General features: G+C 41.6%; 1 protein-coding gene and 1 long non-coding RNA gene across 5 annotated transcripts in view; both read right to left on the bottom strand.

Moving 5' to 3' along the window:
- The window catches only part of SEMA5A (semaphorin 5A), a 439,431-nt gene that overhangs the window by 201,689 nt on the left and 222,649 nt on the right, over window positions 1-15,093 (bottom strand). The gene's annotated exons all lie outside the window — the stretch shown is intronic.
- On the bottom strand, window positions 132-15,089 carry LOC140849681 (uncharacterized). Its single transcript, XR_012131879.1, has 2 exons — window positions 11,096-15,089; window positions 132-381 (listed from the first exon to the last, which is right to left on the bottom strand). It is a non-coding gene; the product is annotated as an uncharacterized lncRNA (long non-coding RNA).

Below are 15,093 nucleotides of genomic sequence, written 5' to 3'. Positions count from 1 at the left end.
TCTAATTAGAAAGGGAAATCTGCATTTGCAAAAGTCTTGAACCAAATATGAATGTAGAACGTCTTGCAGAAAGTCACCTGGCTCCAATGTCATGCCTTACAATGCTTAAATTTCAGGAACAGCTTATGAAATACCTTTCTAGTACTTTATTATTTTGAAATTTCAGAATTATCATGAGCAGAGACAATGTTGGCCAGAGAAAATTAATAAGGGGAGGGAAAGACAAAAGAGTGTTTGCTCTGTGTAAGACATCATGCTCCAAACTCTGTGCGCTCAAAATATATGTCAGAGCATTCCCCTCTCCCCCCAGGGAGCTGTCGCTGAGTTATGGCTGAAGTTTCAGGATCAGCCTCCAGAAGACAACGCCGCTGAAGTGATGCACTGGGGAGAGAACAACAGGGTGATGAGTTCAGATGCGGTGACCAGCAACACGAAAGTTTATCATGAAGAATGAAAGGGTTGTGGAAAGGAAAGAGAAGCAAGGTACCCTGGTGCTGATGCTGGAAAATCTATCAACAACTAAATGACAAAAAGTGACAAATTCAACTTAAAAAAATTAAAAAACAAATCCCACAACTTTTTTCTAAGTTCTGTACCATCAACTCAAATATCCCACAAAGGAAGGAAATAAACTTGCTTGCTTGTGTGATCCACGGGCACACACACAGAGGCACAAAACTGAAGAATATATAATTATGAATGTAGGTGACCAAAATGTCATCTATTATTGCAAATTATATTGATAGTGTTACAGATTGAAGTGAAGCCTGAAAAAAGAAAATGTTGAAATATTAACCCAGAGGAGCTCAGAATGCCATCTTATTAGGAAATAAAAACTTTATAGAGGTGATCAAGTTAAAATAAGGTCATTCGGGTGGGCCCTAGTCCATTATGACTGGTGTGCTTTCAATAAAAAGGGGGAAATGTGGACACCAAAACTGATAAGCACAGAGGGAAGCCCTCACGTGAAGATGCACAGGGAGAAGACAGCCCTAGGACTGCAGTGACACATCTCCAAGCCAGGGACGCCAAGGGTGGCCAGCAAACACCTGATGGTGGAAGAGGCATGGACAACACTCCCTAGCACCCTCGGGACAGCAAGGCCCTGTGCACCCCTTGATTCAGATTTCTAGACCCCGGACCTGTGAGACAATAAATTTCTGTTGTTTTAAATCACTCAGGTTTTGTTACTCTATCACAACAGCCTAAAGAAACTAGGACAGACGGTTGGAGTAAAAGCATCACAAAGCAATTTTTTTTTTTGAAAAGCCTTTGAACAGTTCTTTCTTAAATAAACAAAAATGTATAAATAATAAAAAAATATTTGCACACTTTAATTTTCTAGTGCTGTAGTGATTCCATTTTTAGAGACTATTAAAATGAGATCTATTCTCTGGCACAGAATTTTGAACAAGGAGTATTAAGGAAAGTATGTGTGATTAAGGTTCTTTCTCAAGACTCGATAGTAGCTGATATTCTTGCAGCTTTCAAAATACAGAGTGACTTCGATCAGTGAAGAAGGATGAGCATACCCAAACACCATCAGATAGCCCCATGGATGTGTAATTGTCAAACCCTTATAGTATCTTAGCAGTGAATGCTCACAGCCTTCACCCTGCCCACTGTGAAAGGAGGCCATTAGCCTGAGTAAATACTTCCCTTATGGAGCTGTTAGGAGAGGCGGGGATTGGTGGCAAGTCATTTGGACAGGCTTGACAAACCAAGCCCAAAGTCACCTGGCCATGAGATGCACAGAATGAGCTGGATTTGCTGCACCCTCAATATTAATTAAACATTGATGGTGTGCTTAACTAATGCAGAAGGAGACAGCCATAGCAAGTCTCAGAATCTGAGAGCTGGAGGGTCCTTTGGAGTTCAGCCAGCCAGCCAGCCTCATCCTGATGGGACAGAGGAAAGTAAATTACAACAGAGCAGGGGAGTTATGGGAGCCTGGCAGTCAGGGGGACAATCACAATAATACCTGAGAGCAGTTGATTTGGGGGACAGTATAGACAGAGGCGGCAGAATCTGAGCAAAAGACATACCAATGGAGACACAGGTGGGATGTTTAACTTCAGCTGGAGGAGATCAGGCAAAGACCAGGAAGCAGGCCAGCTGGGAATGCAGCAGTACTGCCCATCTTCCCGTAGACGACCATGGGTTTTTGCCAGCTTCCTGCCTGGGGCCTGGCCCTGGCTGCCGGAGTGGGGAGGGAGGGCAATGAGTTGGGGGCTACCAGCAGGATGCCACCAGTGACCCAAGTCAACCCAGGCAGGGCCGGTTCTGCTACCAATGTGAAGCATCCTTTTAGGTATATAGCCTTAGGCAGAATGTCATTATTGGCCAGCACCTGTCATTTGAACAGGTTTGGGACAGGGGCCAAAATGTCTAACACTTTTCTCTGCACTCCTAACTGAAACTATAAAAAGCCAAAGATTACTTACAAGATAAACCTGGCAGCAATTACCATGAAAGGCAGAGACAAGAGCGACGCTTCACGCTTCGTTCTTCCCTTACAGTACCTGGCCACGCACGTCCCAGTGCAGCTGAGATACAACAGGAGGAGAGCTCCTGACACCCTTCAGGGGCCCAGCTCAAAGGAAGTTCCCACACTGTCACCCCGAGACCTGAGTACAGCACTGAAACGACACCCAAAATGTGAAAACAAAGAAAACTACCATCTGACTCTTACCACTTCCCACCAGTTCCACAGCCTGGCCTACGAGCCTGCCCCTCCACACCTGCCCTGGGGATCTGCAGACACTGCAGCAACTGTAGCTGCAGCCGGGCAGGCGGGGCTGCACCCTCCTGGCGTGGCCCTTCAGGCAGCGGCACGCCAGAACTCCACCAAGGGATGGGTGCAGGGACATACAAGCTCACTGACATTACCAACCTCCCCCTTCATCCATGGGATATGCTCTCCAGCAAGGGGCCAGGGGCCAGGGGTCATTGATTACAGCTCCTTCCTGTGTCATAGTCCATTTGTTTTGCCAGAAAAAAAACATTTCCTCCATTTCAAGTTTGAGAAAAGGCAGAATTTACATTTGTCTCCAGTATCTCTAATTCCCTCTTCTCTTAGCTCTTTGCCTTTCCATCAGAAAACATTCACTGCCATCATTGTGTAATGTGGGGACAGAGCCATGCTTCTTAACTGTGGGTAACTTTATCCCACAGGGTACATTTCCTGTGTCTGGAGACATATTGGGGGTCATAAATGGGGGGCTGTGGATAAAATGAAAATTCCTGTGGCCAGGATTCTCACCTGGCCCCGGTTGGCTAGCTCACTACACATGTGTAGTCAATAACAATACTTTGTTATTGACTCTGTACAAAGAGCTCCACCCAGTGCTCTGGGCAACATGGTAGCTGGGCTGCAAGGCTGCAGGAGAGCAGAGCAGAGGCTGGAGTGGTGGCAGTGCCGAGGACAGAGGCCCAGAGGACAGCTGTGTGGGCAGAGAGGCCCAGAGGGTGAGGCCAGCTTGCTGCGTGCAGACTCGCTCTGAGTGGATGGGATTGTAGTGATTGACCTGCCACTGTGGAAATTAAGTTGGGTATAACCCTTTCACCCCAAGAACATTTTACTGTCATTTCTTTGGTCACATTGAATCCATAGTGAACTTGCCCGGGGCTGAAACCCATTGGCAAGAAAGTAACAAAGCGTTACTGGCATCCAGTGAATGGAGGTCTGGGCTGCAACATCTACCCTTCATCTATAATGCACAGGACTGAGCCCCTGAACACAGAATTATTTGATCCCATATCAATCATGTTGAGATCAAGAAACCCTCAGGTAGAGAAAAACAGAAAGAGGAAGAGTCATTTTTAAAAATCTTGCAGCTGTAACACAAGGAGACATTACATGAGGAGAAGCCTTGTGGCACCATGAGTAGTAGGATCTCTTCAAAACAAAGATGCATAAGCTCAGGAAGATTTTCCCTCCAAATTGCCCATAATATTACATGCATTGGGTTTAATGGTGGTCTCCCAAAAGATATACCTACCTGGAACCTGTGACTGTGACCTTCTTTAGAGAAAGGATCCTTATAAATCTAATTAGGTTAAGGACCTTAAGTTGAGAACATCAGAGGTTACCTACTGGACCCTAAATCCAATAACAAATGTCGTCGCAACAGAAAGGTAAGGGAGATTTGAGAACTCTGACCACAGAAGCCATATGAAGAATGAAGGAGAGATTAGATTTGTGCACCAACAAGCTGCCAGACAACAGAGGCAAAGCAGGATTCTCCCCTGGGGCTGACACCTTAGTTTCAGATAACAGTCTCCAGAGCTGGGCAAGAATAAATTTCTGCTGTTTTAAGCCTCTGAATGTACAGTAATTTGTTACAGCAGGCCTAGAAAACTAACATGCTACCCAACGTTCAGCCTTTCTAATGGACAGAGATGCCTGGTTTAAATGTGACTTCCAGATTTATTTTTTGAGAGCTGTACTTACACGTCAAGTGTGTTTCTCCAGAGCTAAATGACTCCTTCAACCAATGGCAATGTTTATTCTAACCAGGAAAATAAATCACACTTATATATGCATCAGATCCAATACACTAAAGACAGCCTCTTCCCTCACCTCCAAACACCACCACATTGGGGGTTAAGTTCCAACCTATGCATTTTATGGGGATATACATGCTCAAGCTATAGCAGGACTCTTGTTTCTTTTCCTATGTACTTATTACTAATTTGTCCCCCATGCTCAACTGTAAGTCTGTATTTTTCTCCAAATATATTCAAACATTTCAGGTAGTTCATTACTGATATTGTCCTGTAAAGACATCTTGTGTTTCATGTGCTCCAACCTGCTCCGAAGGCCTGCAGCTCAACTATTTCATGTCCATCTCCCTTTGCCCTCATCCTGGCGTATCTTTCCCTCTCTTTGGTGTCAGAACCTCTATTTTAGGCCTCCTGTATGAAATCACATACTCTTCACATATCCTTTCATTTCTCCACTTTCTTGGAGACTTTATCAAATTTCTTTTCTAATTTTCCATTGAAAATGATCACTTTTACAATCCTATTTTAAACATAATCTTTAAGGCCTTTTCTAGAAACTAAGTATTTTTCCTTGTTTCATGGATGTAGTATCTTTTCTCATTCAGAAGACATTCATTATAACTTGATGTCTCTATTTCCTATAAACATTTTGTTCACTTTGTTTCACTATGGTTTATGATGGGAACTGTAAAGAAAATCAGAGCTGGGCATGTGGTTCGCTTTGTAGACCTGGACTTTAAAGTACCTGTTGCTCTAAATGTGATTAATTTTTGTATTGGAGTAGCCACTAATGTCAGTAGCCTAGCAATTCTACTTGTAAGCTAGTTAGATACCAAATAATGTGTGTTCTAAAAGCCCATATACAATGTACGTGAGCAAGAGCACTACACAGTAGGGGAGGAGCCAGGAATCTCACTACCTAGACTTACAATTCATTTCCCTGATTGTTACAATGGGAGCTCAAAGCTACTTCTGAGTCCCCTCATCCAATATACCTCCAGGTTCTTAACCTTCCGAAATTCAACCTCTTCTTTCAGTAAGTCACAGGAGCTGCTACACTGTAGTACAAAGGGAGGGAAAAGATCTGGGTATCTAACTGCCTCTTCCATTGCCTCCTGGTTTCTGTAGTTTCTGTAGAAAAATCAGCTGTAAAACATATTTCTATGCCACTGAAGGCTACAGGTCTTTCTCCCCAATCTGGTTTATTTTTAAGATTTTTCTCTGTGTCATCAGTTTTCAGCAGTTTGGCTATTATATGTCTGTATGTTATTTTATATTATTTATCATTTTGGGCTTTGTGGAACTTCTTAACGTGATGAATGCTGTCTTCAATCATTTCTGAAATGTCTCAGCAATAATGACTATGAATATAGATAGTGACTGTGTGATTCTCGAGTTTTGAAGGTGTCATAGGTGTCTTTCTTTTACCTTTTTTTCCCCAGTTCCCCTAAATCTATACATCAATTTAGGTATGTTACAACACCAACCTGTCTTCTGGTTTATCATGCTAACTGGAATTCTATTGCCTAGTTTATCTATTTATTTGTCACAAGGTCTTGCCCTTTCACATGTCTAGAATATTTTACTGCATGATAGCAATTTTGGATAAAAGACTATAAAGACTCCAAATTGTGGTATTTCCACCAAAGAATCTTCCTTCAGAGAGACAAGCTTTGTTCCTCTGTTGAGCAGATTTGGGAGTGGCTGGGAGGTGAAGGCAGAGCCTGAGCCAAGTCAGGGCTGTGGTGCCATCCGGAGAGATTCAATATACTTGATTCATCTTTGTCTCTAGGGCAGGGTCTTCCAGGATTTTCCATCAGGAATCTACTGGGTGTTTAGCTCCCTAGTCCTCTGAGACCATGGGAGATTCATTCTACTCTGTTTTAGCTTAGATCTTTTAGCTTAGACCCATGCATCATCCAATTTTGGCAAACATCTTCAAGCAGAAGATTAGTCATGTGTCTGAGGCTCATCAGGTCTTCAATTTGTGACTACACCTCTGTATGAGTGCCAAAATGTCTGCCGGTTTCTCTCTTTCTGAGCAGCAGAACTACATTTATTGCCATTTAACTTTTATACTTTTAATGGATGGAGGATCAGTATGTGGATTCTCTCCACCCTCATGAACCAGAAACTGAAGGCTATACTTTAAAACTACTTTTGATTTCACTGTTCTTTTATCTAAATCATGATTAAAAGTTCTCTCATAAAAGTTTTTCATCAAAAAACTTTATGAGGTCTTCGGACTGCAAATATTAACACAATTTCATACATAGTCTTACCTATGTCCTTATTAAGCAGACTACGTATTAGTGAGTATCTGAGTGGGCAGCTTGCCTCTGTGTTTTCTAGAAAACATGTAAACAGTAACTGAGTATCCCCCAAAATGAAACATAGGTTTGAACTTCAAGAATTAAACTGTGCAACCAACCCATATAAAATCATAGCCTGTCATGAGAGAGGCCAGCCCCCAGGCCAGAAAGAACTGATGCAAACAGATTAAACACTGTGAACTAAAGAAGACATAATATACAAATTCTAAAAAGCTAGCTGTCGGAGAACAAAAATGGAGACTTTGATGGACATACATGGAAAAAGGGCAGTGACCATCATAGCTCTATCTACAGTTACTCTATCCAACTCTGTCAGAGTTATTGAATAAATTCAGGATGATAAATGGCTCACATGTTGAAGAATCACCAAATCAAGTGTCTCAGTCCATTCACTCTACAGAATGGTAGCCCAGTCTGACTCACATTTTTTCATTTCTATTTCTCCCTTATCATTCATTTTCACTTGGTCCCTAGGTAATAGGGAGACTTCAGCTTCCAGAATACACAATCTCTTACCCGAACAAGAAATCCATTACTTATATTGGAAACAAAGGGTTTTCCTGTTGTACTGGCTTATCTATTTGTGTCAGCATTTTGGGAAAGACACACAAATAAGTAAAATGAAAGCAGGGCAGAGAATTCTAAGTATGCCCATCATTCAACAGTTATGTCAGGTACTGGAGTCACTTCTGAAATAGAAGTAGAAATGCCTTTTAGATAAATGAAATGGGCCCCTCCATTTATCGAGTAACCTGCAATTGTCAGGCAGTGTTTGCTATTGGCTTACAGAAATTTCCTGACCTTGTTTCATGAAACTAAACGATCCACATAACTAAGAAAAATATTCACGCATCTTCAACTTAGTGTTTGAGGCTCTAAGCAAAGCATAAATTCAGAAATGGATAGAGGAAACTATTACAAACTAAGGCATGTACAACATAACAGAATGCATTGAATTTGATAATCAAGCATGTATTACATTTCCTTCAAAGACATAAAAATATTTCACTTCTTCCATTGTACGAACCAGTGTCTATGCATCAGGGTGCAGAACACCAGGAAAAGCCTGAATATGATACCTAAAAATACTGAGGAATATACACTGTAAGGAGTGTTTCTCATCCCCTGCCGACTCTCCTCACAGAGCATTGCACTTTCCTCTGGAGACTGATGGTGTTGGCTGACAGCTGCCCTTCTCGGTTTATGAGAGCCATCTCACTGGAAAACATGTCACCACCAAAATGGAAAATCTGTGGCTGAATGACAAGAGGAAGCTGGGTGCAAATCATCATCCCCCATTGCCTCAAAGCAGGCCAACTGAGATTCCATCACGCGCCAGCACTCCCTTGGGATCAGGCCCATGCCAGGCTCTCGGCGAGGGCATGCCTAGTTACTTTCTGTTTGGTTCTTACCGCCAAGTCCGGCTGCTGAGAGTGTGCCCTCAACTACAGCATAACCACCAGTCACAGTCTCAGACTTCTAGGGAACCTGCCCTAAAATCACGATACAAATTCTAATTATCAATCAACGATATGTTCATTGGAAGCTGTTGTCACCAGAGGTGGCATGGCACTCAGCACCAATGAAAATGATGAAGGAGCACATTAGCTAGTGACTACAAGACTGTCCTCTAGGCCCACCAGATCCAGATCCAAATCTTAGCTCTGCCACATACCAGCTGCATGATCCTGCTTTAAATCACATAAACTCTCCAATGGTCAACTCCTCTTCTATAAAATACTGAAAATAACATGTCCACCTTAGTGATGCATAGAGAACTGAGTGAGATGATGTCTGGGAAGAGTTGAGTGTGAAGTCAAGGGCAGAGGAAATGCTACTGTTACTGTTGTAGTCATTTTATGATGAATTAGGCCGCTGTAGTTACACCAAGTACTCATAATGCCCAGTTTCCAGTCAGAGGGAGAGTTTTCCTCAAAGAAGGAAGAATCCAGGAGTCACTTAAGCAATTATAGAAGGAAGAGGCAATGGAAGGGGGTGGGGGGGTGCCTGAAAGTGTTAGTGCTGATGTAAGGGCAGGGAGGATTCTGTCTGCTCTTCCTGGCTCTCCTCAACAGACCACCAGGGAGAAAGTGGACGTCCAGAGGTTAAGTACTTTGCTCAAATTATCCCCACTTTGTTATTTCATTTCTACAGAAATGTTAGAAGTGTGAATAAATCTGTTTGTGTGTAGTAGACAATCAGAATGGCTGCAATGGCAGAGGGTGGGGGAGGGAGGAGCAGGGCACAGCTAAGGGCATCCCTAGGGGCTAGTCCTGTTCTGCAGTGCTGGCTGGGAAAAAACGTTAATGCGTGCATGCAGATGCCCAATGCTGTTGTCCTGGGTATGCAAAAGAGCCGCACCTCCCAGGTCCCCTGCAGCTCACTGAGGCCAGGTGACTGTGTTCTGGCCACCAGAACTTGGGCAGAAGGATCTCCTCTTTCTCCCAAGCTGCCCCTGGAGGCATGGGCTGAAGATGGGGGCATGGGAGACAGAACATCCTAGGCTCTTGGGTGGAGCAGAGAGCAGAGGCCCCACAGCCTGAGGTTTGAGCCCCAAGAGTACAGGCTGTTTGTTAACAGCAGCTAACTCAACTTGAATAATACTCTCAGACACCGGTAAAATCTAGACCTCATCTATATAAAATATACATAAGCAACTATAAATCCTCCAGGAAGTTATGAGGAACAGGAAGTAAATGTGTTTGAATAAATGGGAGGATAAAACAGATAACTGTGAATTATCACCAAGAGAGCAGATTTAAGAGATTAGAATCTGGGGACGAATTGTTATGCTATCTTAGGTTCCCAACCGGTAGGTTCCGGTCTACTGAGAATACGAAATTATTGCACAGGGACTCAAAATAAATACATCAACCAAACATTGTCTGAAAAACTAAAAAAAAGGCAAAAACAAGAAATTACACTACATCAGATTGTGTTCACTTGTCCATTCCGGAAATACAGAGAATTTGCCCTGTATTAGGTACAATAACAGATGACAAACTCTCTATTAAAGGATCAGATAGTAAATATTTTAGGCTTCCACAGCCAGTCTGTTACCCAATCCTACTGATGGGGCAGTCACAGACAATAGGTAAAGGAATGTGTGAGCTGGTGTTCCAATAAACTTATCAATGATGATCTCTGGCAGGCACTCGGCACAGGAAAGGGCGGAGCTATGTTCCAATAAAACTTTGTGATCTGCAGTCTGTGGTTTGCAGACTCTTGCAAGGTTTGCATAAAGATAATGTCTAAGATCCCTTCCACTTCTACAACACTATGACTTTAAGACCATATTAGATAAAGGCAAAAAAATAAATAAATCATGATTTTTGAGGACTCCAGGGGAGACCAGTCTCTCCTTTTCCAATATAAATAAAATATTTGATTTTAAAAATTAATCGATGTGAAGATCTCATTTAAAATGTTATTCTGAATTATGAATTAATATACCATTTGTTAGAAGTATACAGAAGAATTCCCACAGAAGATAGCTTTATCATATGGGTACGATCCATTTGAGGGAGTATGGATATTATAAATTAAGTCAAAATTTATTTTTAAATTTAATTTCATACTATTGAAAGGAAGCAATTTAAACTCAGGAATTTCAATAGTTTCTTCAGAAATGGCCATTAAGGATTCATATGTGTGTTTGGCTAAATACATGAAGCAATTTTAAAAGGAAAATTCCCTAAGCACATCAAGGATCTTAGAGATTCAGTCAAGTAATCTTAACACTGCAGACTAGAAAAGTGTCTTCTTCAAAACATATGGAAGCTGAGGCAGCAGTCGCCTAACACAGGGCTCCTCAATCCTCCTCAATGCCAGTAGCTGACCCCCTGCCAGTGGTGACGACAAGATGTTCCCAAAGGGTTAAAAAGCCCCCAGTTGAGAAACATGGGTTTAGAAAGTGTCTCAATTTGAACTCAGTTCCCCAAACCTTGGAGGGAAACCAAGTTAACAACCACCTTAACTTTCAAGAGAATTCTCTACCAATATTGACCAGGTAGTCAGAGAATTAAATAGTTTTCAATTTACAAATCTTAGAGAGGAAGGTGGCAAACTAGAACACAGATTTCAATTTTTCTGCTCATTTGAGCAGCTATGAGAAAAAGGTTATGATTTCCTTTCCTTCAGTAACAAAACAATATAAAAATGGATTTTGAGCTATTTCCCAAAAGAATGTTACAAAGATAGGCTAAGTGAGGTACCGTCCCTCTATGCTTCTAGACCACTGTTCAAAGAGTATTTACCTTGGGCCATCCACAGTACAAGCCCAGAAGGACAAATGTTGTCAATTAGTCTTGAGGCCAACTGCGTTTTCATATTTTTCAAAAAGCTTTGTTCTTCTAAAATAACCTCTGTGATCAAGGCAAGAAGAAAAGTGACGGTGAAGAGTTGAATCTGTTATTATGACAAGAAGTAGGAGAGATACGTAATGGCAAATTGCCACGTCTTGCATCACCATGCCTGAAAAGGATTGGTTGCCAAGATGCAATAGCTAAATTTCAGCATGTGGTAAGCTGCAAGAAAATTTATCACAGCCTCTGAGTGCAAAGATGCCTTATAAATGACATCACATTAATATTTGATTCTCTAGTTATTGATAAAAAACAGGTTTTATTTCCTTAAATTAGCACTCACTCTTGGTCTTTCACTTTACTATGTTAAGGCATGCCTATTTGAAAATCATCACAAATATTCCAAGTACAAGATTATACCTGTTGGCATATTTATGTGCATGTGAATACTCTTGTGGCAATGCCAAGAGATTTACTTCAAATGAGTAATATTCACTCGAGGTAACAGAGTAATTGCTTCCCACCCCCACCCTGGCTCCAGTTTTTACTGCATTAGAATCCCCGTTAGTACTGTCCCAGCTTTGCTCCAGAAGCAAAGAGAAACAGGCATCCAATTCAGGTTCTGTTGACTCCTGTTCCGGACCTTCGCCAACATCAGGCTTACCAGGCAACCTGGCCCTAATGTGAGTTTCTCATCCTTAAGCCACCCCACAAAAGTCCACTTTTCTTATCAGTGAGTTTCCACATGGTTTCCCATCCTGAGTCACAGGCACGGCCATGTCAGGATGGAGAACATGCTCAGAGTCCCAGCAACTTTTTCCCATCAGGCCATGTCAGGATGGAGAACATGCTCAGAGTCCCAGCAACTTGTTCCCATCAGGCCCTCACCACTCAGGCAGGAATGAGAGCCAGAACCCCTCTTCTCATCTTTCCAAACAACACAAATTGGGATGCCCAAGTGGCTGCATGAGGACCCCTTGACCTGAAGAAGGGGACAGGGAGAGGATGCACTACGGCTTGCCCCTCATGCTCTTGCTGTGGCCAGGCACTGCGCTGGCTACTCCAGGAAAACCAGCACATTAATTCAGGGTCAGGGAGTGGATATCTAGAATTCCATGTAAATCACTAAACAGAAGAGCAAAAAGGAATGATTTTCATTATCTCCTTTCTCATTTCTGATCCTAAAACAATGTCAAGGCAGGAGAATTCTGGGGTGAGGAAAAGGATACAACAGCACAGAGCAGACAGGTGACTGACATATAAGACAGGAAGGCATCAGAGTCCAGAATTACCTGCACCATTCTAGAATCATCCTTTTGCATGGGAGTATGCACACATGTGCTTTAGGATGCCTCTTCAGAAAGCATTTCTCATTGCTCTAGTCTCTGGGTTGTGGTACCTTCCTTCTCTTAAATTCGAGGACAAAAATATGAAGTTTACCCACACCTTGCTAATGATAAGTTTAAAAAGGTAATGAGTGAATATATTACTGTATATGAAGGATTAAGACATACAGACATTTGTCTTGAGTCTACCACCTGCCAGGTAACCTAATCTAATTATCTAGTCTAACCCAACACTGAGAAGACAGAGAAATAAAATGTCCCTCACAAGACTTAGCGAATTTCAATATGAGGCAACAGGTGCTAGGCAGAAATAAAGGCTATGAGGCTATGAAATGCATCAGAGGGTCATCAGCCCAGACTCACAATGGGTTAATGACACAGTGACAGCTGAAGGGAGACCCGGATTGAGCAGTCCTTTTCTAGATTGAGAAGAGGATGGGATGAAAAGGTTTAGGAGTGAGAAGACAGCACAAGCAAAGGCTTACAGTTGGGAAAGAGCCTCTAGTTTAGGAAGCTATGAGCCACTTGACATTACAGACAAGGCGCAGTGTCCCAAGGTGATGGAGAGAGATCCAGACTGTGGAAGCCTCCATGGGGAAGTGGGCTGACTCACACACAAGCGCTGATCAAATGGAGCCTTGTTTGGTGTTCAGTAAGGGTTAGTCTCAATTCTGATTCCTTCAATATATATTAGGTGGTCTTTTAAGGAAGAGCTGTCCCTTCTGCCTCATTTGTTTATCCATTATTAATTTTTTAGGTTCATATATACTCATGGATTCTTAGTTTATTCCATGTAATACAAACTGATACCATCATTTATTTTAACAATCACATTGTTGCAGATTTCTTCAGTGAACCCACTTCCAGCTGGCTCCTAAGTCCTTCTGACCTGCCCTTATTATTCTTTAAATACTACCTTAATTCATAAAGCAAGATTTTCCAGACTTTTCTGGGACTTTTGCTACCCAGGCTCTAGAATCGGCTACTTTTCCATGAAACCATTGTTCCTTTTAGTGGAGAATTAAGTTTTGAAACCAAATATTGTGTATGATGTGAGCTCATTGCTTCTGGGATTACAATGCTTCTAGACCCTCTCAGCCAAGAGAACTAGAAAACTAGGAAATAAATGAATATGTACATGTAAACAAATACTTGTACACACACATCTACATATTTTACTTTTTAACACATACAACACACCAGATAATACATTATACCATAAGAATCAAATGAGTAGAATATACAGTTTCTATTGAAAGCTCTATAGTTTTTATATGATCATTTAAAATCGGAGTTTCAAAATGGTATTTGGTTACACTACTGATCATTCTAATTTCTTATAAATGCACTCATGATTTTATCCACCAATCAACTTATTTAAAGACTTGTTCTATACTAAACTGCAGTAGCAAGACAATTAATTCATTGAGTGGTATGATGAAATGACTATGATGATAATTTCTTATTATCACTTCTTGAAAAATGAAGCAATTCACATTTATTGAGAAATTACCAGGCTTTTTCTCTTTTGCATGCCTTACTTTAGTTTTTGCAATGAAAATAATGGGGAGGCTAGTGCTTTGTGGCCACCTCACAGGGGACGAAGCCCACACAGCTGCTAGAAGCCATGAGCTAGACGGCTCACCCAGGTCTACCAGTCTGCAAAGCCCCTGCTCATCCCAGTATTAGCTTTGTTTGTGGCACTGGCTTATTTATAAGGCCCCGGAGAATAAGAGATAGATCTAATATGAAACGTTGACTCTAAAGTTTCCTGAGTATTCATTCACAAATACCAGCATTACACAGAGAAGAAAATAATATAAACTTCTCTCCAATCACTTCTGAAAGTTCTAGTACATGAGGGTGATAATAACATTGGTTTAAGAACTTTTCTCAAACTATGCACAGGGAGCAGGTTCTCGATCCTTGGTGAAGAATATATTCAGAATCTTAACTCTCTCCTCCTCCAAGGAGACCCTGGTTATCAGACCCTTCTAAAAGACTGGTGAGTGAAAGCAGGCCTTTATAGATATGCCACTAAAATAAATACCCTATTCAGGCATAAGAATCTCAGGCTCCTTCTCCAAAGTGCAAAAACTGAAACAGATATGTTATATTTTATCTATCATCACTAATTCTTTGATATATGTGCTTTTTAACCCCTATATTCAAATTTATTTCATTATAAATAATAAAGAGGAAACAAAGATGTTTTTCTAAGGGGGTTGATTTTCACAATAATATGATGACTAAATGCATCAAATGAAATGATCAACGATTACACTAACTGGGGTAAAAAGACACTGAGGCAATCCCAGACATTGAGGAGATGTCCTTGAATCCTGTACCACTTGACAAAGAGCATATCCTTTCATGATGCCCATGAAAGGAAGAGGGGCTGTGAGGAGGATAAAAGGGCCAACTGGGAATTAAAGGAGACCATGACTCAGAGCAAATAGGGCAGCCGAGAGTCCTCCAGCCTGACACTCTGAACAAAGGAACCCCTGCTCTGCCCTGATTAATACCTTTACACACATCCATCTTCACCCCCTCAAATAGTGAACTAAGTGAGATAGAGAAGAGAAGCTTGAGAAATACAAATCG

Source organism: Manis javanica, chromosome 1 (assembly GCF_040802235.1).
Source record: "Manis javanica isolate MJ-LG chromosome 1, MJ_LKY, whole genome shotgun sequence".
NCBI lineage: Eukaryota > Metazoa > Chordata > Mammalia > Pholidota > Manidae > Manis > Manis javanica.
The sequence above is the reverse complement of the archived record's forward strand: the minus strand, read 5'-3'. Positions and strand labels throughout refer to the sequence as shown.